The 24,193-nt window shown below is 43.5% G+C and overlaps 1 protein-coding gene across 10 annotated transcripts in view; it reads left to right on the top strand.

The window, feature by feature from the left end:
* The first annotated feature begins 334 nt into the window (after positions 1-334).
* The window catches only part of LOC142742883 (microtubule-actin cross-linking factor 1-like), a 236,195-nt gene continuing 212,336 nt past the window's right edge, over positions 335-24,193 (top strand). For 4 of the 10 annotated variants that reach the window (XM_075853090.1, XM_075853095.1, XM_075853094.1 and 1 more), the window contains exon 1: positions 11,151-11,815. The gene's annotated coding sequence lies outside the window, so the exon portion shown is untranslated. Of the gene's footprint in view, positions 355-11,150; positions 11,816-24,193 lie in introns of those variants that run through there. The other 6 variants (XM_075853093.1, XM_075853091.1, XM_075853088.1 and 3 more) reach the window with 4 other exon arrangements.

Here is a 24,193-nt window from a genome sequence, read left to right as displayed (position 1 = left end):
CGTAATTTGACCTGTGGTGCGGATTTTAAATGTCAATTTATGCAGCAGATTCGTTGGCTTTTTTTTGCGGGTTTTCCCCATTGAATTCAATGGGGAAAACAAATGGCAAATGTTGCCACTGTTGCGCCCAGAAACGCTGCAATTCCGCCGCAAAAATCAGAAAACAAAAACCTTTTTTTTGTTTAAAATTAATTAAAAGGTTAATACTTAGCCCCGGATGTTGTCATAGAGACACGTTCCTTTGTTCTTTATCCAGGCTGCCTCCTGGGATGACGTTTCATTCCATGTGACTGCTGCAGCATCATCCCAGGAGGCCAGACTGCACGGAAGACAGAGGGACACGTTGTCCCGCGGGTAAGTATTAACTTTTTTTTAAAAATTCACCACTTTAGGCAGTGGAGATTCTGCCTGAAAACCTGCACCACAATTTCGGGCAGCATTCCCTGTAGGTTCTTGGTTGGATACGCTGCGTAGGTTTGTGCAGCATGTCGAACCTGTTGATTGCCAACCTAAGGGTGCAGTAACACGTGGCGTACTTGCTTTGTATTTCCGCTGCAAACTTTACAATGTAAGCCTATGTGAGAAAAAATTCCACAAAGCAAGAACTAGAGAAATCTGTCAGATGAGTTTCAGAATATTTTTCTCATAGGCATACATTCATACATTGTAGTTTTCCGCAGAGTTTGTCCACGCTGCTGAAATACAAAGCAAGTACGTCACGTCTGACTAGGGTTGTCACGATACCAGAATTTGGACTTCAATACCGATAGTATTGCGATTTCGATACCGAAACGATACTTTGCCAACCGTAATAAAAAATAAATAAAAATTCTTCCATTTTCTGATGTGAGGCGCGTGGTGTGATGAATTTTGAATGTGCCTCACATTAATAGTAATTAACCCCATCATGTTTCTCAGTCATAATAGGTTAATGTGTAAGGTACATGATGGGGTTAATTACTAATGTGAGGCACATGGAGGTTAAATTCATCAGACCTCGTGCCTCACAATAAGGCCTTATTTACACAAATGTGTTAAACGTCCGTGGGACGGCCGTTGAAACAGCGGCCGTCCCACGGACCTATATAATTCAATGTGGCCGTTCACACAGCCGTTGTTTCAACGGACCGTGTGAAGGGTCCGTGGGAAAATAGGACATGGCCGTTCTTTTCACGCATCGCTCCATAGACTTTCATTTATGAGGGATGCACCTCTGACGTGAAAAACTGCAGTTTTTCATGTCCAACATGCGCAGCGCTCGTGTGAATCAGGCCTTAGTGAAAGAAAGCAGTTTTTATTTTATTTTTGTACGGCATACACATCATAAACGACACAAAAAATTGTTGCGCAGGTTATTACGTCCGCGCCAGTACGAATGTGTATATTTTATGTATTGAGACTTATTTTAATATTTATTGTAAAAAAGGTGTGTGTATTTTTTTAATTTAGTATTAGTTTATGTTTTTACTTTATTTTTAAACTTTAATGTACAGACATACTGTATATCTATATACTGATAGTACGCAGGCAGTTGTTAAGATATACCGAAGTATGCCTTAACAGGAAATATGGTCAGACAGCACTGGGGTCCTTTAATGGACCCTGGTCTGTCTGCCCATATATGGTATGTCCCTCAATTGCGTCACAGGAATTCCTGTGACACGATCCAAAGGGCATCGCCCCCCTTCTCATTTTCCCCTTGAATGCTGCGGTCAGCTTTGATCGCAGAATGCAGGGGAATAGATGGGAGATTTCTCTGATCTTTGCCGTTATAGAGCGGGGCTGCGGCTGTGTAATACAGTCATTGCCCCGCTCCTGACATTAAGTGTGCACGCGGTCAGCATGAGGTGTTGTGGCGGTTCAGGCACTGAGGACAGAACATGGGGGTGTTTTGCAGTGCGCCCGCCATGTTTTGCCTTCAGTGCCGCCGCTCATCAGTGCAGCGCTGGGCGCATCGTATTATGCTGATGGCGCGCGTTTGTCAGGACTCAGGAGCGGGGCAATGGCTGTATCATACAGCCACAGCCCCGCTCTCATACATTCATGTGTTACAATGCTAAGCTGTGCGGCCGCACATCTTAATATCAAAATACATAAAGTAACGGTATCGAACCGTTAGGGGGTGCACCGTATCGAAACATCGAAGTTTCGATGCATCGTGCATCCCTACGTGTGACTGCACAATAAATGTTACGAGGTGACAAAGACACGCAGAGGTAGTCAGAGTAAAGTTCCTCTTGTTAGTTACAGCTGTGCTCCCCCCGCTTCCTCTCTAAGGGTATGTTGACGCTAGCTGTCATTTACGTGTGAAAAGACAGACTGTTTTCAAGAGAAAACAGCTGCCTCGTTTCACACGTAAATACTCCTCCTCGCATTTTGCGAGGCGTCTGAGACGCTCGTAAATCTTGAGCTGTGCTTCATTGAGTTCAATGAAGAACAGCTCAAATTACGTGGCAAAGAAGTGTCCTGCACTTCTTTGCCGAGGCAGTCCATTTACGCGTCGTCGTTTGACAGCTGTCAAACGACGACGCGTAAATTACAGGTTGTCTGCACAATACGTCGGCAAACCCATTCAAATGAATGGGCAGATGTTTGCTGACGTATTGTAGCCCTATTTTCAGACGTAAAACGAGGCATAATACGCCTCGTTTACATCTGAAAATAGGTCGTGTGAACCCAGCCTAAAAGTAAAAATGACGTCTGCTTTACCCTCCTCTTCCCCAATCATCAAAGCAGACCCTTCACTTTTGTAGTAGTTACATGTTCAGACTATGTTATTGGTTTTTAGTGTGGACACTACAGTACAATAGTGTTCAAAACCCGATTCGCATGTAGCAGATTTATTTCCTGTGGATTTCCACATCCGCATAATGTTTCTACCCTTTGCAAAGGGTGAAATCCAAAGCAAAATCCACATGTTGACCTTCGCAGATTGACTGCAAAAGCAGCAACCTTCTCTTTTTCTTTTTTTTTTTTTCTCCCCCCTCACCGCATCTAAACCCGCTTTTGGTCACCAGCACGCTTCTTTGACACACCCTCTCATGGCAAGGATCTACGTACATGCAGCCAATTGCCAGCTGTTGTATACATAGGTCCCTGCTAACAGAACATGGAGACCAGGATCAGCTGGGTTCTCCTTCTTCAAAATAGTAAAGTGACTTATTAAAGGGGTATTCCAGTCCTATAATGTTATGACATATTACTAGGATACCTAGCGATATGCCGTCACTTGCTGTCATAAGAATACCCCTTTAATTGTATTAAACCTCATAAGGCCTTATTCACACGAACAAGTCCGTTTTTTGCACACGTAAAAAAAGCAGCGTCTTTCCTGCGTTGCAGTTCCGTGTGACAGTGTATGGTGCTTGTCAGCGGTTTTTACGTGCGTATGTCATGCGGTTTTTACGTCCGCAAAGTAAAATGAAGGAGGTGGTTTTCTTTTTCAGGCACGGACAAACGCTGCGTGAAAAAAAAAACACTGTCTGAATGGCCCCATTGACTTGCATAGGTCTGTGTGATGTGCGTTATTTTCACGCGTGTAACACGGATGTGAAATACTCTGGTGTGAATAAGGCCTAAGACATATATTGTATTATTTACACTGTAGTTTTGTTTATAAACATATCATTTTAACCCCTTCCCGACATTTGCCGTACATGTACGTCATGGAAAGTATTGACTTCCCGCATCTTGCCGTACATGTACGCCGAATGTTTGGGACCGGCTCAGAAGCTGAGCCGGTGCCATCATCACCGGATCTCAGCTGTATCTTACAGCTGACATCCGGCTGTAACGGCGGGGACCGAAATTAGCTTCGATCCCCGCCATTAACCCCTTAAGTGCAGCGCTCAAACGCGATCGCTGCACTTAAGGTGTTTGCAGCTCATCGGAACCCCAGTAATGAAATTGCCGGGATTCCGGTGGCTGCAATGGCAACCGGAGGCCTAATACTGGCCTCCCGGTCTGCCTAGCACCGAAGCCGGTCAAGATCCGCCCGGCGGCGGAGCCGGATCGGCTTCCGTAGCTGCCGGCAAGATGACGCCGGGTCAGGAGCTGATCCGGCGTCATCAGCGGTGGAAGTCAGCTGTACTGTACAGCTGACATCCACCTGTAACGGCAGGAACCGGAGCTAGCTCCGATCCCTGCCATTAACCCCTTCGATGCAGCAATCGCAAGCGATTGCTGCATCGTAGCGGTTACTAGCAGATCGCCAGCCCTGACAGGCAATCAGGACTGCGACTGCTGTTATGGCAACAGGAGACACAATGGTCTCCTGCTCTGCCATTACGGAAGCCGATTTAGGCCCCGCCGGGAGGCGAAGCCTAATCGGCTTGCTGTCAGTGAATGACTGACAGATCTAATACATTGCACTACATAGGTAGTGCAATGTATTAGAAAAAAAAAAATCTGACTGTTGGACCTTCAAGTCCCCTAGTGGGACTTGAGAAAAAGTGTAAAAAAAAGTGCAAATAATAAAAGTTTGAAAACCAATAAAAGTTTCAAGTAATCAAATAAAACACAATCCCCCTTTTACTCTTATCAAGTCCTTTATTATTGAAAAATAATAATAAACCATATGTATTTGGTATCACCGCGACCGTAACGACCTGAGGTATCAAAATATATTATTTATTGCACGCGGTGAACAGCGTAAAAAAAAACGTAAAAAACGTTACCAGAGTTTCTGTTTTTTAGTCACTTTGCCCTACAAATGTTAGAATAAAAAGTGATCAAAAAGTCGCACGTATCCAAAAATGGTACCTATAAAAACTATAGCTCGTCCCGCAAAAAACAAGCCCTCATACACCTCCGTCGACAAAAAAATTAAAAAGTTATGGTTCTCACAACTTGGCGACAGAAAAAATACATTCTTTTTACAAAAGTAATTTTATTGTGCAAAAAGTTGTAAAACATAAAAAAGTGCTATAAATTAGGTATCGCCGGAATCGTACTGACCCGCAGAATAAAGTTAACATGTAGTTTATAATGCGTGGTGAACGCTGTATAAAAAAAAAATGAAAAAAGCTGTGCCAGAATTGCGTTTTTTTGTTTACCTGACCTCCCAAAAAATAGGATAAAAGGTGATCAAAAAGTCGCATGTACCCCAAAATGGTACCAATAATAACTACAGCTCGTCTCGCAACAAACCAGCCCTCATACCGCTACGTCTATGAAAAATAAAATTAGTTATGGCTCCAATAAGTCAGGAAATAAAAAAATATGCAGTTGTGCCCGAGGGGAACATTTCTTCTGTTTGAAGAGGCGATTTATCAAGGACCTAAAATTAGGGAACCAGGAAGGGAGGGCCCAAACATATCCGCTGGAAGCGAGGGTGCCCGTATTATACCAGGACAACACTTCCTAGCAAAATTCCCCAAACTACAAAGGCGTGGAGTGTGGATCAAAAGGGGGATAATAAAGGACGCCATATATCAGTGCGACACCGGCCTGTGCAGAAATGATTGTGTCACAGCGTAACACACATCTATGGATTATTTTATTGTGTTTTTTTTACCCCATTATTATACCACCTGACTATGCCCCTTATATACTCCGCCCGGCTTACATATGCCCTACATTATAAACGGAAACACCAGTAAGACGCCAAACAAAACTACTACGAAGCAAAATCCACGCTCCAAAAGCCAAATGGCATTTCCTCCCATCTGAACCCTACAGTGTGCCCAAACAGCAGTTTCCTTCCACATATATGGCACCGTCATAACCGGGAGAACCCTTTTAGCAATTTTTGGGGTGTGTGTCTCCAGTGGCACAAGCTGGGCATGACATATTTGCCACTGAATGGCATATCTAGGGAAAAATATAAATTTTTAATTTGCACCATCCACAGCGCATTCATTTATGGAAAAGACCTGTGGGGTGAAAATGCTCACTACACCCCTTAATAAATGCCTTGAGCGGTGCAGTTTCCATAATGGGGTCACTTCCCAGGGGTTTATTTTTATTATTTCACATCTGAGCCTCTGCAGTTGTGAACCAATACTTTGTAAATCGCCAAATTAGGCCTCAATTTTACATGGTACGCTTTCACTCCTGAGCCTGGTCGACTGTCCAGGCAAGAGATTAGTGCCCCATGTAGGGTGTTTCTAAAACCAGGAAACCCAGCATAATAATTAGAGAGCTGTCTTGTTATGGTGGCACAAGCCGGGCACCACATATTGTCCACATATCTGTGGAAAAAATCCCATTTTCACTCTGCAACATCGAGTTCACACTAATTTCTACAAAACACCTGCAGGGTTAACATGCTCACTACACCCCTAGGTAAATGCATTGAGGGGTGTAGTTTCCAAAATTGGGTCACTTCTGGGGGGTTTCCACTGTTTTGGGCCCACAGGCGCCCAGAAACCAATCCAGCAACATCTGCACTCCAAATGGCGGTCCTTCCCTTCTGAGCCCTGCCGTGTGCCCAAACAGCAGTTTATGACCACATATGGGGTATTGCCGTACTCGGTAGAAATTGGTTTACAAATGTTGGGTTCTTTTTTTTCCTTTATTTGTTGCGAAAATGAAAAAATTTGCGCTAAAGCTACGTCTTATTGAAGAAAAAGGATTGTTTTTATTTTCACTGCCCAATTCTAATAAATTCTATGAAACATCTGTGGGGTCAAAATGCTCACTACGCCCCTAGATGAATTCCTCAAGAGGTGTAGTTTCCTAAATGGTGTCACTTTTTGGGCGTTTTCGTTGTTTTTTCCCCTCAGGGGCTTTGCAAATGTGACATGGCTGCTGCAAACCATTCCTGCTCAATGTGATCTCCAAAAGCCAAATAGCGCTCTTTCCCTTCTAAGCCAAGCCGTGTCTCCAAACAGCCGTTTATTACCACATGTGGGGCATTGTTTTACTCGGGAGAAATTGCTTTACAAATTTTGTGGTGCTTTTTCTCCTTCAGTCCTTGTGGAAATGAGTAAAAATAAGCTAAACCTACATTTTCTTTGAAAAAATGTTGATTTTTATTTTCAGGGCCTACTTCCAATAATTTCTGCAAAAAACCTGTGCGGTCAAATCGCTCACTATACCCCTAGATAATTTCCTCAATGGGTGTAGTCTCCAAAATGGGGTCACTTGTGGGGGGTTTCCACTGTTTTGTCTCCTCAGGGACTTCGTAAATGTGACATGGCCTCCGCAAACCATTCCTGCTAAACTTGAGCTCCAAAAGCCAAATAGCGCTCTTTCCCTTCTCAGCCCTGCCGTGTCTCCAAACAACCGTTTATTACCACATGTGGGGTATTGTTTTACTCGGGAGAGATTGGTTTACAAATTTTACGGTGCTTTTTCTCCTTCAGTCCTTGTGGAAATGAGAAAAAATTAGCTAAACCTACATTTTCTTAGAAAAAATTTAGATTGTCATTTTCAGGGCCTAATTCCAATAATTTATGCAAAAAACCTGTTGGGTCAAAACGCTCACTATACCCCTAGATAATTTCCTCAATGGGTGTAGTTTCCAAAATGGGGTCACTTGTGGGGGGTTTCCACTGTTTTGTCCCCTCAGGGGCTTTGTAAATGTGACATGGCCTCCGCAAACCATTCCTGCTAAACTTGAGCTCCAAAAGCCAAATAGCGCTCTTTCCCTTCTCAGCCCTGCCGTGTCTCCAAACAACCGTTTATTACCACATGTGGGGTATTGTTTTACTCGGGAGAAATTGCTTTACAAATTTTACGGTGCTTTTTCTCCTTTAGTCCTTGTGGAAATGAGAAAAAAAATCGCTAAACCTACATTTTCTTTGAAGAAATGTTGATTTTAATTTTCACGGCCTACTTCCAATAATTTCTGTAAAAAACCTGTGCGGTCAAAATGCTCACTGTACCCCTAGATAATTTCCTTGAGGTGTGTAGTTTCCCAGATGGGGTCACTTTTGGGGGATTTTGACTGTTTTGGTACCGCAAGAGCCCTTCAAACCTGACATGGTGCCTAAAATTTATTCTAACAAAAATAAGGCCCCAAAATCCACTAGGTGCTTCTTTGCTTCTAAGGCCGGTGCTTCAGTCCAGTAGCACGCTACGGCCACATGTGGGATATTTCCTAAAACTGCAGAAACCGGGCAACAAATATTGAGTTGCATTTCTCTGGTAAAACCTTTTGTGTTATAAAAAAAATTGTACTAAAAATTTATTTCTGCAAAAAAATATGAAATTTGTAAATTTCACCTCTACTTTGCTTTAATTCCTGTGACATGTGTAAAGGGTTAAGACATTTTCTAAATGCTGTTTTGAATACTTTGAGGGGTGAAGTTTTTAAAATGGGGTGACTTTTTGGGGGTTTCTAATATATAAGGCCCTAAAAGCCGCTTCACAACTGAACTGGCCCCTGTAAAAATGGCCTTTTGAAATTTTCTTGAAAATGTGAGAAATTGCTGCTAAAGTTCTAAGCCTTGTAACGTCATAGAAAAATAAAAGGATGTTCAAAAAACGATGCCAATCTAAAGTAGACATATGGGGGATGTTAATTCGCAACAATTTTGTGTGTTATAACTGCCTGTCTTACAAGCAGATACATTTAAATTGAGAAAAATGCTAATTTTTGCAATTTTTCGCTAAATTTTGGTGTTTTTCACAATTAAATACTAAACATATCGAGCAAATTTTGCCAGTAACTTAAAGTCCAATGTGTCAAGAGAAAACAATCTCAGAATCGCTTGGATAGGTGAAAGCATTCCGGAGTTATTACCACATAAAGTGACACATGTCAGATTTGAAAAATGAGGCTCGGTCAGGAAGGTCAAAAGTGGCTAAAGAGGGAAGGGGTTAAAAGCAGAAAACAGGTTTTGGTTTGTTCTTATCGCTTGCTCATATTTTGTAGAACGCTCTCCTTTCTGGTGTCTGGAAATATGAACAGGCTTTTTTTTTTTTAGTACAGGACCATTGAAAAGTAGAGGCGGCATGGGAATAAAACAAGTGAGAGGGGCTGTATCGCCTTTCATAGGTAAATACCTGGTGTCAGAATCGTAGTCCCAAACATGGCTAGATGATGGTGGTTGTGGTAATTCAATCCTGGGGCCTTTGTTTTCTTAACTGCTTCCTGTGTATGGAATGTAAACTAGAGCACGTACATTATCCACCCCACCACTGCGATATGTATGTTGTGCAGCTTGTGATATACACTGCCACATAGGGATTGGGATTTTACGACTGGAGAAATCTTATTTACTGAGAATTTACAGGCAAAGTCTATAAGGAAAACGCCTGGAAAGGTGAGCAGAGACTCTCGTGGCTGCAATGCCCTTGGTCCCACGGATCACGTGCTGCTAGCGATCGGAGAAGGAAAGCACCGTGCCTAAGGCCAGGATCACACACACACACAGTTAGGCCGGATTCACACGAGCGTGTGCGTTTTGCGCGCGCAAAAGGCACTTGACAGCTGCGTGTGTCAGCCCTGTATGATGCGCGGCTGCGTGCTTTTCGCGCAGCCGCCATCATTATGACACTCCGTTTGGATGTTTGTAAACAGAAAAGCACGTGGTGCTTTTCTGTTTACATTCATCCTTTTCACAGCTGATGCGCGAATCACTTGCGTCCCACGGAAGTGCTTCCGTGTGGCATGCGTGATTTTCACGCGCCCATTGACTTCAATGGGTGCGTGATGCGCGAAATACGCCCAAAGAACGGACATGTCGTGACTTTTGCGCTGCGGGCTCACGCAGCGTAAAAATCACGAACCTGTCTGCACGGCCCCATAGACTAATGTAGGTCCGTGTGACGCGCGTGAAAATCACGTGCGTCGCACGGACGTATATCCCGTTCATCTGAATAAGCCCTAATGAGACAGTTTTTGGCTCAGTTTTTTTTTTTAGCCAAACACAGAAGTGGACAGAAAAGAAAGTTTTTGCATCAGTCTTTTCACTGTACCTTTAATTTCTTGAGCCACTTCTGGCTTTGGCTAAAAAAAAAAATCTAGCCAGATTCCTATCATATGGAGAAGTCGTGGGCTATTAAAACCCACTCGCTAGCTAAATTTGTGAGAGCCTGGAAATCGTGGAGCGTGTTCGCTCTAGATCTGGACCTAACCTGAGCTCCACTCTCTTTTCTTGACTCGGTGTAAGATCTATATCTCCATGGGTGTTGGTATAGTTTGTATTGACGTGTACTTTGCCATGACTCCGTGTTGTATATATGATTGATCTGATTCTATGTACGAACTGTTCGAATCTGTGTAAATCCCTGTAATGCTTGTTTTATTTTGTGTTTTTATGCCTCTTTTTTGTTTATGTTACTTTAAAATACACAATAAAAACTTTATTGATAAAAAATCGAGCCAGAAACTGCCACAAAAACCGCATCAAAACGGAGTGTGTGATCCTGGGCTTACAGAGAAATTTGTAGAAGTTTGCAAAGCCAATTTCCGAGCTTTCAGCGTCAAACCTGATTGGCTGAAAAAGTCAAGAATCTAGTATCTATTCACAGCTGTGTTTCACCAATGCAGATTACTTCCCATACCGCAACATGGAGAAGTGGCTATGCATTGATGGTCTTCTCCATATGCGTTGAACTCCTTCAGGTCCTGTTCACACGGTGGATTTTGCATTGCAGGTCCCGCTGCTAAAATTCAGGAACAGGGCTTTATGCGTTTATGTCACCCCAAGCTACAGTAAGTCCTATTGGCTAGTAACCTACCAAAAGGACTGGTGTGTTGATGTTTTACCAGCAAATGGATAAGTAAGAAGCAAGCCTTGGCAGATAGGGTACACTGACTGGCACTTTGGGGGTAGTGATTAGTCTAATCCACAAGGTAGAGGTAGCCTTCGGAAGGAGGCCCATAGGGCACCCTGTGTCTGCTGGGCATCAGTGTAATGAATACATGATGGAAAGTAGTCCTGGTGAATCTGTCAATGGTAGTGGCTACTGGGCATGTCGTTGCAGTATGAATTCACGTCATACATTTTTCTCTTTATACAGTGGTCCGCGGCACTAATGATCCTGAATTACAAGTCGTGCTATTTATTAATAATTCTCATTCCAGCATGAATATATGTATTATTCCAGTCCTTCAGACCGCCATGGCAGCGTCCATAGCTCGAGGGTACGTCAGTGAGAAGGTGGTATGTGCAGTGGAGCGAGTGTACAATGAACGGAGATCTCATTCACCTCACTAGAAGGAGGCGCTCCTGCGTGTGCCCTCCGTGCTGCACACGTGTGCCCGGCACCAGTACTGGCAGTGTACGCTGATCTGGGTGAGGCTCTTTGTACAGCAGCTCCTCCCCATCGGGTGCACAGCCCGGCACAGTGGGGTGGTCGCTGTATCTGGATCCCCGGTAGTCCATCTCATCAGGGAGTGTGTGTTCTACGTGTATCTTCATCATAGCCCTGGATGTGTGGATGCCCGCTCTATGCTGATGCCTCAGTGCCATTGATGATGATGATGATGATGATGATGATGTCTTCTTATTAAGCGCTTCCTTCGGTGTGGATGTGAGCTGCTCTTCTTCCTGGCTGCTTCTCCCTCTTTAGCTCTGGATCTCTGTCTTTTCCCATTTCTGGGCTGGGGGCAGGGTCACTTTCATTCTGCTGCACATAAGCTTCTCCTCCTGCAGCCTCTGGACACTGGCTCTGGCTGTCATCATTGTCATCAGGCTATGGATGGGAATCTCTCTCCACCTGTCATTCGCTTTTAAGGCTTTCCCTGGATGCCATATTCTTCTCTGTCTGTCTCCCTGGATGTGAAACTGTTCCTGGCGGTCTCACTGGATGAGACTCTGGATGTGATAGATCCTTCACGCTTGGATGTCCCTTTTCTTTGGTGATTGCTGCAAAGATCCACAAATTCCCCATAGTTTCTGTTTCCTCCTTTTACAAGGGGGTAAGTGGGGAATCCTCATAAAATTGTAACATCACATTATCATATGGGGGGCACAGGGTTCATTCTGTCCTCAGTTACCCATATCATGTCACATACACAGCGTCATACCAGCAGCATGTTTCCGTCATGTGCCAAATATTCCCTAAAACATGAGGAATTAATTTGACCACAGAACATTATATATATATATATATATATATATCTCCCAACTCTTATGTAGGCCCCCCTCCACCTGTGTGTGCAATGATTGGTCACCATATAGCTTTATATTTCCTCCCATTACATCCTCATTATCATTGCTTCCTATTGTCATATTTTGCTTCAAATATCGTCTTCCAGTATTTTCGGCCAGAATATAGAAAGCAATTTTCTACAGTCATGTAATGTGTTTTGGGCATGTAATATGCAACGTCATGCCATCATGCAGTGCCTTATCAGCATAGTCAGTATGTGACAATTATGTCCTGTTATGCCCTGTTGTCATTTAATGTCTCCCACCTTGTGGATTCTGTCACCATACACGGTCACCAGTATAGATAATGATTGGTTATAGGGGAGCTATGAGTGTATATATTATGAAGAAGATGTACTATATAGATGTGGGTAGTCCAGGTCTCTATCACACAATACGGACTATAACCAAGTCACTGGAGGGGTTTGATTGTGCAGAGCAGCATTATACGTTGTATCTGTCATTGGTTACATCAGCAGAGAGAAAATACAACCCCGATCTTCATTAAAACACATAACACTATGACTGTGCCATCCAAATATGTCATCAGGGAACCCACACAGCGTATTCCCAGCAGCCTGGCACAAGGCTCATCTGAGATTGGTTGGTTACTGAGCTGATCCCACAACCCAGTCACAGTTGCAGAGAATGTCTACTTATATCTCCATACGTGCTGCTTCCATATCATGGCTGACATAATGTACTCACATAATACGTAATTTTTTAAATATATCTTTAAGAGGGTTTTTCACCAAAGCAATATTGTGGTGTGTGCTGTCTCTTGGCTTTCTCCATAGAGGCCATGTCTCTGCTGAGAACAGATACAGTGCCCCCCCCATTACCCGGATGAGCGGGTGTCACAGCGGTTTGATCCCAGTTGATCATGCTTTCATGGCATATCTAAAGGTGTATCGGTATAAACCCCTTTAAAAGTACTAATACAAAAAATTGCCTTAGAAACAGAATACATTACAAACTGACTGTTCTATTCTGTTAACCGCTTGTTGCTCTAACCTTATTTTAGATGATTTGTCGGTCTAGAGCTGAAGGATATTAAAGTTATTATAATGGCTGCTGAGGAAATCATTTCCCATTTCTTCAAATTGGATTTGTTGAGAGAAACAAGTCTTCTTAAATGGGACCGAAAAGTATTACTGTAGTAGTGTAATCACTGCAATATGTGAGTATACTCGCTAATATACATTCCGGTCCTCTGTCGCACTGATTCTGAGATTTTCATAGATTTTTATAGTGCGGCCGGGGGACCGGAATTCTAGTGGCACAGTCTTTCTTTATGACGATACGACTCGTCGTCATGTGACCGGCCCCGCTGTACTCTATGTACAAGCTACTAGTTACTGCTTATATATAGAGTCGTGTCGTGATGAAGAAAGTCTGTGCCACTAGACTTCCGGTCCCCCGCCAGCGCTATAAAAATCGATTAAAATCTCATAATCAGCGCAACGGGAGACCGGAATGTATATTAGAAAGTGTGATCACATACTGCAGTGAGTACACTCATAATACTTTTCGGTCCCCATATAACCCCTTTAAAATTCCAACCTCTTTCAAAGGACAGGCTAAAATTTCAGGTTTGATATTCAGGTTTCAGCTAATAAATGTCATTGTTTGTATAATGAGATATAATAAAATGCCACGTGGATTTTGTCTGCTACGTGAGGATAGGGTTTTTAAAACCGCATCCACGTGTATTGTTCTGTAAATTGTTGCAGATTTCTGGTGCAAAAAAATCCGTAAACAGATCCGGAACGTGTGAATTCACGCTAAAACTTCTGTACAAAGTAGCCAATAAATTTGTCCCAAAATAAACTCCTATGACATCAAATATGTCATAAAAGTCAAATGCTGAGATGTAGCAATAAGGAAGGATCCATCAGTGGAAAAGTGTCCAGAGATGCTCTACATTAAATTGATTGGAGTTAGGCCAGTCTCACACTGCTCTAACATGCCCGCGTTTTAGGGTCCATATCACGGACCAAGCACTTGGACATCCCACGGTTCTATTGAACCAAACTTAGATCATAATAGAATTCTATTGGCTTGGTTCGATGGAAATGCAGGGGGTCCAGGTCTTGCATCCATAGTTTGCACATTAAAATGCGGCTGTGTGAAACCGTCCATTAGGAAACCTCTGAGTGAAAGCATTTGAAGTTTTCCTTAAAGAGAACCTTTGATCTGCCCATACATTGCTGCACAAACCTTGTCTCACTTTAAAAAAAAAAAAAAATCTATCTTCCTCTGTTATTTAGCTATCGGTGCCGTTATATTTGGGGTCCGATATGTAAATAACCCCTGAACTGTCAATGGGGCATTTCTTTATTTCTAAATGGCATGGGGTGTGTTACTTATCGTTCTGACACTGTCCAATCAGCTACGAACAGTGTGAGTGCGGCTTGTGCTGTGTGATCTCTCTCGCGAGATCGCACAGTGTTGTCGTTCTAAAGAACGCGCGCGCACGCGTTCTCTCGTGAGATCACACAAGAGTGTGTGATCTCCTGGAAGAGATCACACAGCACAAGCGGCTCTCACACTGTTCGTAGCTGATTGGACATTGTCGGAGCGATAAGTAACACACCCCATACCATTCAGAAATAAAGAAACGCCCCATTGACAGTTCAGGGGGTTATTTACGTATCGGCGTCAAATATAACGGCACTGATATCTAAATAAGATAGAATTTTTTTTAAAGTGAGAAAGTTTGTTCTACAGTGCCAATTACATGGTACACTCAGCTGCACATGTATGGGTTTCTCAGGTTTCAGTAAATTATTATTATTTTTTGTATAATTAAAATTATACAATTTTCCAATTTACGGTTTTCAAGATCTCTGCCTGATGTCATTCAGTAGGAACTTGTGAGGTCAGACACACAAGAGGACTGTGCAAAGGTGTTCAATGGGGTTGAGGTCAGGGTTCTGTCAAGTTCTTCCACACCAAGCGCTTCCAAACCATGCCTTTATGGACCTTTCTTTGTGCACTAGGACACAAACTGGGTCATGCTGGAACAGAACAGGGCCGAACCCCAAACTTTACCTACAAAGTTGGAAGCATGCATTTATCTAAAATGTCTTGGCTATACTGCAGCATTCATATTACCCCTCCTGGAGAAAAGCTGCCCAGGCCGACCCATGAAGAACAACCCCATAGCATTATCCCTCCTCCACCAAACGTTACAGTTGGCACAATGCAGTCAGGCAGGTAACGTTTTCCTGGCATTAGCCTAACCCAGACTCGTCCATCAGACTGCCAGATAGAGAAGCCTGATTCATCACTCCACAGAACACATTTCCACTGCTCCAGAATCCAGTGGCATCGTACTTTCCACCACTCCAATCGACGCTTGGCATTGTGCTTGGTGATGTAAGGCTTGCATGCAGCTGCTCAACCATGGAAACCCATGCCATAGATCTCTTGGCGCACAGTTTTTTGTACTGATGTTAATGCCAGAGGAGATTTGGAACGCTGCAGTTATTGAGTCAGCAGAGCGTTGGTAACTTTTATGCACTATGCGCCTCAGAACTCAGCGCCTCCGCTCTGTAACTTTACGTGGTCTGCTACTTCGTGGCTGAGTTGCTGTGGTTCCGAAATGCTTCAACTTGACAATAATGGCACTCACAGTTGATAGTGGAATATCTAGAAGGAAAGAAATTTCACGAACTGACTTGTTACAACAGTGCCATCCTATTACAGTACCACGCTGGAATTCTGTGCTCTCTTTAGAACGACCCATTCTTTCACAAATGTTTATAAAGGCGACTGCATCACTAGGTGCTGGATTTTATACACCTGAGGCAATGGGACTGAATGAAATCCCTGAATTGCATGGTTAAGAGGTATATATATATGTATACACACATGTAGAGTTGAAAGAAAAAGTAAGGGAACCCGTTGGAATTACCTGGATTTCTGCATTGATTACAATTATAGACAAACACAATCTAACTAAATTAATAAGAGTAAGTGAACTCTTGAATTTAATAACTTGTAGATCCTCAGTTAGCAGCAATTACCTCCTGTAGCTGCAAATAAGATTTGTACTATGTTAAGGAGAAATTTTGGACCATTCCTCCTAAATGTTCATCAATATTTCTGGGGTGCCTTGCCTGCATAGTCCTCTGTATGTCAGGCTACATCATCTTGATAGGGTTAAGGTTAGAACGATGACTTGGCCACTCCAAAATACAAATCATCTTTTTCAACCATTTTGTAGTTGATTTGGGTGCTTTGGGTCATTGTCAGGGGCGTAACTAGGAAAGACTGGGCCCCATAGCAAACTTTTGACTGGGGCCCCCCTCCGCTGGGTATCACACAACCCCCCCCTTGTAGATTGTGCCTCCCTATAGATTCCACCATACAACGCCCCCTATAGATAGCACCATACAAAGCCCCCTGTAGATAGCGCCATACACAGCCCCTGTAGATAACGCTTTACAGCCCCCCTGTAGATAACGCCTTACAGCCCCCCTGTAGATAACGCCATACAGCCCCCCTGTAGATAACATCTTACAGCCCCAAATCCCCCTGTAGATAACGCCATACAGCCCCCCTGTAGATAACGCCATACAGCCCCCCTGTAGATAATGTCATACAGCCCCCTGTAGATAATGGCATACAGCCCCCCTGTAGATAACGTCTTGCAGCCCCAAATCCCCCTGTAGATAACGCTATACAGCCCCCTGAAGATAACGCCATACATACCCCCTGTAGATAACGCTATACAGACCCCCCTGTAGATAACGCCATACAGACACCCCCCTGTAGATAACGCCATACAGACCCCCTGTAGATAATGCCATATAGACCCCCCTGTAGATAACGCCATACAGAACCCCCTGTAGATAACGCCATAGAGACACCCCCTGTAGATAACGCCATACAGACACCCCCTGTAGATAACGCCATACAGACCCCCCTGTAGATAACGCCATACAGACCCTGCCTGTAGATAACGCCATACAGACACCCCCCTGTAGATAACGCCATACAGACACCCCCTGTAGATAACACCATACAGACTCCCCTGTAGATAACGCCATACAGACCCCCCCCTGTAGATAACGCCATACAGACCCCCCTGTAGATAACGGCATACAGACCCCCCCTGTAGGTAACGCCATACAGACCCTCCTGTAGATAACGCCATACAGACCCCCCTGTTGATAACACCATACAGAATCCCCCCTGTAGATAACGCCATACAGACCCCTCCCCCTGTAGATAACGCCATACAGCCCCCCTGTAGATAACGTCTTGCAGACCCAAATCCCCCTGTAGATAACGCCATACAGCCCCCTGAAGATAACGCCATACATACCCCCTGTAGATAACGCTATACAGACCCCCCTGTAGATAACGCCATACAGACACCCCCCTGTAGATAACGCCATACAGACCCCCTGTAGATAATGCCATATAGACCCCCCCTGTAGATAACGCCATACAGAACCCCCTGTAGATAACGGCATACAGACCCCCCTGTAGGTAACGCCATACAGACCCTCCTGTAGATAACGCCATACAGACCCCCCTGTAGATAACACCATACAGAACCCCCCCTGTAGATAACGCCATACAGACCCCCCCAGTAGATAACACCATATAGCGCCCACCCCCAAAAAAAAAACGCCTATAGTTTGTCCTACAAAAGACATGCATCCCCTATCCACAGGACATGTGTCATCGCTGGCAGCGATAAGGAGAATGGGGCACCGTAAGTCCCCTGAAGTTTTCCATGACAAACCTCGGACTTCCGGCGTCTGCGCAGTTCAATAAAAATGAAAGGAGCGCTGGTCACGCATGCACACAAGCGCGACCGGTGCACAAGTCATTTCTATGGAGCTGCAGACAGACCCCGGAAGTCCGAGGTTTGTCATGGAGAACTTCAGAGGACTTTCGGTCCCCCGTTCTCCTTATCGCTGCCAGCGATCACACATGTATCCCCTATCCTGTGGATAGGGGATGCATGTCTTTTGTAGGAACAACCCCTTCAGTGGCGTCGCACTGTAGCAGCCATAGCAGCTGCTAGCGGAGCCTCTGGCCGGGGGGGGGGGCGTGCTGCGGGCCCCGTAGCAGCCGCTACGGCTGCTATAGCGGTAGTTACGCCACTGGTTATTGTCTTGTTGCATCACTCAACGTCTCTTCAGCTTGAGGTCATGGACTGCTGCCCTTACTTTCTCCTGTAAAATGTTTTTAACTCCTTAGTGAACAGCCTATCTTAGGCCCTAATGACCAATCAATTTTTTTAGTTTTTCTATAGTCACATTCAAAGAACTATAATTTTTTTAATTTTCTTGTCGACGTAGCTGTATGAGGACTTGTTTTTTGTGGGATTAATTGTACTTTTTAATGACACCATTTTGGGGAAGATATCATTTTTTGATTAACTTTTATTAACTTTTTTTGTGGGGGCAATAGAAAAAAACCGTGAAATTCAGCCATAGTTCTATGCATTTTAAATTCACGCCGTTCACTGTGCGGCGTAAATAACACATTACCTTTATTCTATGGGTTGGTACGATTACGACGATACCACATATCTAGAGGTTTTCTATGTTTTACGACTTTTGCACAATAACAACACTTTTGAACTAAAATGATTTGATTTTGCATCGTCGCTTTCCAAGAGCCATAATTTTTTTATTTTTCCGTCAATGTAGTGAGGGCTTGTTTTTTGCAGGAGAAGGCGTAGTTTTGATTGGAACTATTTTGGGGTATATGGGACTTATTGATTAACTTTTATTATGATTTTTTTAGGGGGCAATGGAAAAAAACAGCAATTCTGCCATATTTTTGGGTTTTATTTTTTACGGTGTTCACCTTGCGATTTAAATTACATGTTAACTTTATTGTTTGGGTCATCACGGTCACAGTGATACCATATATGTGTACTTTTATTTATTTTTTACACTTTTACTAAATAAAACCACTTTTTATAGAAAAAAATGGTTTTATTTATTTTTTTACTGTCATTTTTATTAATAATTTTTATTTCACATTTATTACTTCTTTTTTTAGTTCCACTAGGAGACTTTACTATGTGATCTTTAGATCGCTGCTATAATGCTTTGGTATACTTAGTATATTGTTATTTACAATTCAGACAGGAGGATTGAGGACCCTGCTCGCAAGAGCTTACAGTCTATGAGAAAATAAGGGAGACACAAGTGTAAAAGTGTTTTCTCAGTAGAATGGTCCAGCCATTTTTATACACATGGGGTGGTACACATAAAGGTTCATGAGCCGGTCACCAGCCAGTGTCCGTGTATGACGGACATGAAGAGAAGGAGTGTGAGGGAATCTTATTCTGATGACTACTCTAAAAGGGGGGCCATGGAAAGGAGTCAGATTAGGGAATGTTCTAGACCGGTCTAAAAAGATGTGTTTTCAGGGCATGTTTAAAACTGTGGATATTGGGAATTATTCTGATTGTCTGGGGTAGCACATTCCAGAGGACGGGTGCAGCATGAGAAAAATCTTGGAGACGGGAGTGGGAGGTTCGGATTATGGAGGATTTTAATCTAAGGTCGTTGGCAGAACGTAGAGCCCGAGTAGGGTGGTAGACAGAGATGAGGGAGGAGATGTAAGGAGGTGCAGCACTGTGGAGAGCTTTGTGGGTGAGAGTAATAAGTTTAAATTTTATTCTGAAGGGGATGGGCAACCAGTGCAGTGACTGGCACAGTGTAGAAGCGTTGGTGTAGCGGTTGATCAGAAAGAGGAGCCTGGCTGCTGCATTGAGGATAGATTGGAGAGGGGAGAGTTTAGTGAGGGAAAGACTGACTAATAATGAGTTACACTAGTCAAGACGAGAGTGAATCAGAGCAAGGCCTTATTTGCACGAGCGTATTTTACGTCTGTGATACGCGTGTGAAAATCACGCTCGTCGCACGGACCTATGTAAGTCAATTTGGGCCGTTCAGACATTCTGTGTTTTTCATGCAGCATGTGTCCGCTGCGTAAAACTCACGACATGTCCTATACTTGTTCGTTTTCCGCGCATCACGCACCCATTGAAGTCAATGGGTGCGTGAAAATCGCACACGGCACACTGACGCACTTTCGTGTGCTGCGCGTGATTCGCGCTACAGTTGTCGACGAAATGAAGGAAATAATAAAACTACCTCCTTCATTTATGTTTCTAAACATTAAAACCACATGTCATAACGAGCCCATGCGCGCAAAAAAGACGCACCAAACACTAATGGAACTGCAACGCGCGCAAAACGCTGCGTTATTTGCGCGCGCAAATCGCACAGGTTCGTGTGAATTTCGCCCAACAATGAGAGTCTTGGCTGTTTTCTCAGTAAGAAAAGAGTGGATTCTGGAGCTGTTTTTGAGGTGAAAATGACAAGAGCGTGAAAGTGATTGAATGTGAGGAGTAAAGGAAAGATCTGAGTCAAAAATAACCCCGAGACAGCGGGCGTGCCGCTTAGGAGTTATGGTAGTGCCACACACTGAGATGGAGACATCAGGTTTAGGTCCCTTAGTAGATGGCAGGAACACAAGGAGCTCAGTTGTAGAAAGATTCAGTTTCAGATAGAGAGAGGACATGATGTTAGAGACAGCGGACAGACAATCACTGGTGTTTTGTATTAGAGCAGGGGTGATGTCACGTGAAGAGGCATATAATTGGGTGTCATCAGCGTAGAGATTGTACTGGAAGCCAAATCTGCTGATGGCTTGTCCAATAGGCGCTGTGTAGAGAGAAAAGAGCAGCGGACCTAGGACTGATCCCTGAGGAACCCCGATAGCAAGGGGAAGAGGAGAAGAAGTGGAACCAGCAAATGACACACTGAATGAGCGGTCAGAGAGATAGGAGGAAGACCAAGAGAGAGCCGTGTCTTTAAAGCCAATAGAGTGGCACATGTTCAGTAGGATTTTGTGGTCTACAGTGTCAAAGGCTGCAGAGAGATCTAGAAGAATCAGGAGAGAGGATTTACCATCCGATTTAGCTGCCAAGAGATCGTTTGAGAGTTTAGTAAGGGCCGTCTCTGTGGAGCGTAGAGTGCGGAAACCAGATTGTAAGAGGTCTAGAATGGAATTGACAGAGAGATAGCGGATAAGACGAGAGTAGACCAAGCGTTCCAGGAGTTTGGAGATGAAGGGCAGGTTAGAGACTGGTTGGTAGTTAGCAGCACTGGATGGGTCAAGAGTTGGTTTTTTCAGTAATGGGTTTATAATGGAATGTTTAATAGAGGAGGGAAGGATACCAGAAGAAAGAGAGAGGTTAAAAATTTTAGTCAGGTGACTAGTGACAGCTGGGGAGAGGGACTGGAGGAGGTGTGAGGGGATAGGATCACTAGGACAGGTAGTGGGACGAGAAGAAGAGAGATATTTTGATGTTACCCTTGGGTTCTTTCTCAACTCTTTCAGGATTGCCTGCTGTGGTCTTGGAGTGATCGTAACAGAAGGCTCACTCCTATGGAGAGTAGTAAGGGTATGTTCACACGAGGTCATTACGTCCGTAATTGACGGACGTATTTCGGGCGCAAGTACCGGACCGAACACAGTGCAGGGAGCCGGGCTCCTAGCATCATTGTTATGTACGACGCTAGGAGTCCCTGCCTCGCTGCCAGACAACTGTCCCGTACTGTAATCATGTTTTCAGTACGAGACAGTTGTCCGGCAGCGAGGCAGGGACTCCTAGCGTCGTACATAAGTATGATGTTAGGAGCCCGGCTCCCTGCACTGTGTTCGGTCCGGTACTTGCGGCCGAAATACGTCTGTCAATTACGGACATAATGACCTTGTGTGAACATACCCTCAGAGTCCTGAAATTTCTCCATTTGTAGACAATTGTCTAAACATGGATTGATGTACACCCAGGTCTATAGCAATGCTTTTTTAGCCTTTTCCAGCTCCATACATTTCTATAACACGTCTTCTGCAAGTCGTTTGCCTCGAGGCATGGTTCACACTATCTAGTTTTTCTTGAGAAGAACAGATTTGTAAGTAACCTGGCTTTTTGGGCCTTTATTTAATGGTCAAAACACCCGTGAAATTAAATCCACACTTCCTATCTCATCTCCCTTAGGCCTTATTCACACAAACGTGTCCGTTTTGCGTGCGTAAAAAATGCAGCGTTTTTCCTGCGTTGCAGTTCCGTGTGACATCAGTGTATGGTGCTTGTCAACGTTTTTTACGCGCGTATGTCATGCTTTTTTTACGTCAGCAAAATAAACTGAAGGAGGTGGTTTTCTTGTTCTCATCATTTCTTTAGCAACTGTTGCGTGAATCATGCACAGCACACGGATGTGCGTCCATGTTTTTCACGCACCCATTGACTTCAATGGGTGTGTGATGCGCAGAAAACGCACAAGTATAGGACATGCAGTGAGTTTCACACAGCGGACACACGCTGCGTGAAAAACACTGAATGTCTGAATGGCCCCATTGACTTGCATAGGTCCATGTGACGTTCGTTATTTTCAGGCGCGTAACACGGACATGAAATACGTTCGGGTGAATTAAGCCTTATTGAAACAACTTTTGCCAATCAGCTCTTGAAGAAGTCATTAACACAGAGGTTCACTAACTTTTTCTCCCTGCACTGTGGATGTTTATTCAATGTGCTCAATAAAAACAACTGTTTGTGTGTTAGGCTAAGTTCACACTTGCGTTGTATAATCCATTACGCTGATCTGTTTTAGATCAGAATAAGGATAAAAACGAATCCCATTGAAATAAAAATAATGAATACAAACATATTACAATCCCTTTCTATCCGTTTTACATTGGCACTAATGATAAAAAGTACCCACCCGTTAGACATTCGTTTTTTTGAACTGAGAAAAAGTCCTGTACTCTGCACTTTTATCTCCGTCAAAAAGACGGATAACTAACATAACGGACGCTAACGGAAGCGATAAAAAATCCCATTGATATCAATGCCATTTCTAACGGATCTGTTTGTGGGAATTTAGCCTATATTAGTTTAGTAAGATTGTGTTTATATATAGTTGTTACTTAGATAACAATCAGACCATGTTTTATTTGAAATCAATGCAGAAATCCAGGTAATTCCACTTTACTTGCTTTTTCTTGCAACTGTAGAAGCAAGTAAGTATAATAAAGGAATATGAGGATTTTTTTTTAACTAGTACATATTAGAAAATATAATATTATTTGGTTTCCTTTTTAAAAATAAAATAATTCAATAAAAATCAGAATACCCCTTTAAGACTTTCCAATCTGTGCATTTTCCAATCTTGCATTTTATTTTTTTTGTCACTGAACCTACTAAACGCTGGATACTAGAGATCGAATTGTGGCATTGAAAGCAGGGAAACCCGTGTGCACTCCATATAAGTAAAATCTCATTCATCCTTGCTGTAGCTTTGGAACCAAGCGTCAATCTACCTTTCCCGACAGCATCCCGTGTTGCTAACAGCTGTTGGGGAACTGTCTAATGAACAAGTGCAATTTTTTTACTTGAAATTTGTCTTAATGGAGTTTTCCACCTTCAGACAACCCAAGAAATGCTTGTAGGAGAGAATTGATCTATAATATGGCATGTTATGCGGCATGCAGTGATTTTTTTCTGCGCAAATCCATGAGGAAAAACAGATTTTTTAGTAGGCACATGGAGGTGCAGCATTTGCCGCTGGCATGCTATAGGCTTCTAATACGGATCTCGAATATGGGTATGTGCACGAGCCCTGAGAGTATGTTCGCACGGCTTATTTTCAAACGCCCTGAAAAACACAGAGGCTGAACGTCTCCAAACATCTGCCCACAGATTTCAATGGGAAAAACGGCGGTTTGTTCCAACGGGGCGTTTTTTTACAAGGCCAATTGAAAAACGCCTCGTAAAAAGAAGTGCATTCTAGAGCCGTTTTTCATTGGGTCAATAGAAAAACAGCTCCAAAAATGTCCATAAAAAAATGCAGCAAAAAACGCCTGGTGCATAAAAAACGGCTGAAAATTAGAGGCTGTTTTCTCTTGAAAACAACTCCCTATTTTACAGCCGTTTTTTGTTTGCCATGTGAACATACCCTAAGGGCTTATTCAGACGAACGGGAAATACGTCCGTGCAACGCACGTGATTTTCACGCGCGTCGCACGGACCTATATTAGTCTATGGGGCAGTGCAGACATTTGCGTGATTTTTACGCAGCGTGAGTCCGCTG

The sequence above is a fragment of the Rhinoderma darwinii genome, chromosome 2 (genome assembly GCF_050947455.1).
Source record: "Rhinoderma darwinii isolate aRhiDar2 chromosome 2, aRhiDar2.hap1, whole genome shotgun sequence".
In the NCBI taxonomy this organism is placed as follows: domain Eukaryota; kingdom Metazoa; phylum Chordata; class Amphibia; order Anura; family Rhinodermatidae; genus Rhinoderma; species Rhinoderma darwinii.
Note: the sequence above shows the minus strand (reverse complement) of the source record. Positions and strands in the feature narration are given on the sequence as shown.